At 36.4% G+C, this 4,046-nt stretch overlaps 1 pseudogene; it reads right to left on the bottom strand.

Annotated features, from left to right (window-relative positions):
• Nucleotides 1–125: 125 nt before the first annotated feature.
• Nucleotides 126–1,114, bottom strand: LOC102834958 (annotated as a pseudogene).
• Nucleotides 1,115–4,046: the final 2,932 nt, after the last annotated feature.

The following is a 4,046-nucleotide window of genomic DNA, read 5'->3' as shown; positions in this document are numbered from 1 at the left end:
CAAACCACTCCAATAGTCTAATTTCTGCTGCTGTATGTTTGACCAATTATTATAAAGAACCAGATGTAATCACACAGAGGAATCTTGAAAAGTAGGGATATCTAAAAGATTTTTAAAAGCTACTATTATTTTTCTCCTTCTGTTTTCAACTTATTTCTAATAGTTTCTCAAGACATGATCACAACTGCCTGAAGCATGTCTTCTTCACTCATCGTATCACTTAGATCTGTTCCCAGTGCTCCCTGAACTTGTGGTCAGCCTTTCACATGGATGTGACTGAACTTGTGGTCAGCCTTTCACATGGATGTGATGCTAGTCCTGATGAGTCCATCTACCACTGCTGTTGCTGCTGCTTTTCAAAGTAGACTTCTCTTCTCTTCCACAGCTCTACTGAAATAAGGTTTGTACCTGATGTCTGTGGAGTGTCTTGCAATATATTTCTGGAGCTGCCTTGCTTACGGAGCTGAATAACCCTGCAGAGATATGCTTCTTTGTTTTCCATGTTGATTGCATGGAAATGAAATGGAAATGTTATCAGTTAACACCTCAGCAAAGAATGATAGCTTAATGCCAGAGCCCACTGAAAATCCTCCTTGTCTTCATCTAATATTCCTGGCCCATCATTTGCTTCAAATTCTCCTTCTAGGTCTCTTTTCTGGATTCTCTGATCTTTCAGTTGTGCTAATTCTTCTCCAATAACTTTTGGTTGATATATCTGTTGAATCCTGAATCTTCAGAAGTTGGTCAGCTTCACAATTGAGCAGATCACCCTTAACAACAAATATAGAATAACCTTCCTATTGTAATTCAACCAAGAAAAAAGTGAAAGGTATGTGTCTAATATTAACTCTGGACCCATCAAGAGAAAATTCAAGTTAAACCATTGGATAGAGAAAAAAAACACTGTCACCCATGTTTTCAGAAGGCTGATGCAAAGATGTATGGTAGTCTTCACTAGTAACTCCTCCCTCTGCCATCCTCATCTTCTCTTCTTCATGCAGCTGATGTGAAATTGGTGATAATTCCACAGGGCTAAAATATTCATCATGCAATAGATTGTTCCATGTTGACCACAAAGTCAGCCTTCTTGTTTCTCATGGAAGATGGACTCCATGTTTATTTGTCCTGAGCCAAGGACCCAGCACCAAACCCTATATTTATTGTTATGCCCTTACAAAAATGTATACAGTTTCTACAAAAATGTATACATTCCATTGCTGGCCCTGGTATATTCACAGGATCTCTTTACATTCAGCTTTCACTGGCAATAACCACAAATGCAGTTTAGTTGGATTGCTCCAAGTTGCTAATATCTGCTGAAAAACAAACAATGCCTATTGTACCTTGAGAATAGAGATTCTGATATGGTATCACACTCCAAATCTGTCAGTGTAACAGGATTTACAAGAAATTTCAGGGCTTACATCCTGTAAATCAAAAGGTGGATTTGTGACAGATTGGTATGTGTCCAGCTCATCCCTCACTAGTACCTGAGCTAGTCAAATTTCTTTTCCTAAAACCATAGTCATTATCAAGGTTAAGATTCTGTCAATATTAGTAGTTAGAATAAAAGTATACTAATTAATCCCAAGGAATATCTCCTCTTACTTTTTTCTGTGTAACAGAAATTTTGGTCTTCTAAGACACTGCTTTTGAAATGTAAATAATTCAGAGAGGGATCACACTTCAGTTAACACCATGGTTATCAGTTAACACCTCAGCAAAGAATGATAGCTTGCTGAGAGTAAATCACAGTAGGGAAGAATACAAGAGGAATATTAGGTGGGAGGTAAGATATGGGAGGGGTAGTTATGAACTTTGCAGGTCCAGGTTGCTGGGCACAAAGGGAAGTAATTAATTAACTGCTTCTCAATTTTACTGAGAGCCAGTCAAATGAACTGGAGAAGCTAAGAAACCAAAAAGTGGAATGTAATGTCTTGCAATCAGAGTAAGACATGGTGCCAGAAAACTAAGTAAACTTGGTACTATGATTCTAATCATACTTTGCAATATAAGACACAGGTCTGTTGGCTCCATTTTGTGTCATTAAGTATTTAGTTAAATAATGAAAATCTATAATCAAATAGATGCAAGATATTTCTACTAGGTAATTTTTACTATTAATAAATCTATTTATTTTCTAGGCTTTCTTTCCTATAATTTCAGATTTTTCACAGTTCTAGAAAGATCAATATTTAGCACACAATGGCAAGGACTCCATTTATAACTACTTATGAGACTGGAGACTACAATATCTTAAGTAGAACATCATTCAAAAAATTAATACACATACAAACATGCAGTTGTTTTTCATAGATACATGATTTTTCAACCATAACAAAATGTTCACTAAACAGTTTTCCATCATTCATGTGTCAGTTTGTTGCACTGTGGAGCCTTGTGTGTTGCTGTGATGCTGGAAACTATGCCTATGATATTTTAAATAACAGTAGAGTCATCCATGGAAAACAGGTTTCATCTGAGCTTCCAGACTGACATATTTGAAAGAAGTAGGAGCATGACGGGTTAATGTACTGGACCAAAGTTGGTTTGAATTGCAAGGTCAGCAGTTCAAGCTCAACAATGGTTCCTTGGAAATTATATATAGGGCCCCTGTGAGTCTGACCAAGGTGACGGCACTTAACAACAACAAGAAGCCGCAAACTACTTCTGAATATTTAGCAATTGAAAATCTTAAAAATAGCAGTGGAACACTGTCAGCACATCAAGTTAAACCATTGGATAGAGAAAAAAAACCACTGAACATTGGAACAATGTGAATATCACTAGAATAGTATCAAATATCCACCCTTAGTCTGCCATTTTGTCATAATGTGGTGGCTTGCATGTTGTTCTGATTCTGGAAACTATGCCATGGGTATTTTATATACCAGCAGGGTCACCCACAGTGGACAGGTTTCAACTGAGCTTCCAGATGAAGATAGACTAAGATAAAGGAGAGACAGACTACTTCTGATTATATAGTTACTGAAAACCTTATGAAAAACAATGGAACACTGTAAACACCAGAATACTGAATATTGAAATATTATGAAGAGTCTCAGAATATTGTCAAATGTAGTGCCTGAGGATGAGCCCCTCAAGTTGGAAGACACTAAATATATGATTGGAGAAGAGTCTCAAAGTAGAGTTTATCTTAGTGAGGTGAATACAATGAAGACTTCTGGACCTTAGTTTGTTGATAGGGCACAACTTGAAATAAAGAGAAGCAGTTGTAAACATCCATTATTAATTAGAACGTGAAATGTAGAAAGTATGAGTCTAGGAAAACTGAAAGTTGTCAAAAATGAAATGGAATACACCAACAAGGATATCCTAGGCATTAATGAACTTAAACAAACTGGCATTGGTCTTTTTGAATCTGACAAGGACATAGTTTACTATGCCAGGAATCACAAATTGAAGAGCAATGGTGTGGCATTCATCATCAAAAAGAACTTATCAAGATCTATCTTGAAGTACAACACTGTCTGTGATAGGATATACATATGCTGAACAAGAAGCATATATTAACACCATTATTATTCAAACTGACACACGAACCACTAAAGTTAGAGATGATGAAATCGAAGAATTCTACCAACTTCTTCAGTCTGAAATTAATCAAACATACAATAGACAGGTTTTGATGTTACTTGCAATTGGGTGCAAAGGTAGGAAATAAAGAGGAAGGATTAGTAGTTGGAAAATATGGGCATGGTGACAAAAATGATGCTGGAGATGCAAGACCAATGAGTTCGTCATTGCAAATACCTTTTTTAAACAACATAAAAGATAACTATACATATGTACCTCACCAGATGGAATACATAGAAATCAAATCAAGTACATCTGTGGAAAAAGATGGTATAATAGCCAAAACAAGGCGAGGGGCAGACTGTGGAACAGACCATCTTTGCTCATATGCAAATTCCGGGTGAAACTGAAGAAAATTAAAACAAGTCCACAAGAGCCAAAATATGACCTAGAACATATCCCACCTGAAATTACAGATCATATGAAGAACAGATTTGATACATTAGATA

This window comes from Chrysochloris asiatica, unplaced genomic scaffold (assembly GCF_000296735.1).
Source record: "Chrysochloris asiatica unplaced genomic scaffold, ChrAsi1.0 scaffold00066, whole genome shotgun sequence".
Lineage (NCBI taxonomy): Eukaryota > Metazoa > Chordata > Mammalia > Afrosoricida > Chrysochloridae > Chrysochloris > Chrysochloris asiatica.
This window is presented reverse-complemented; position numbering and strand designations above follow the sequence as displayed.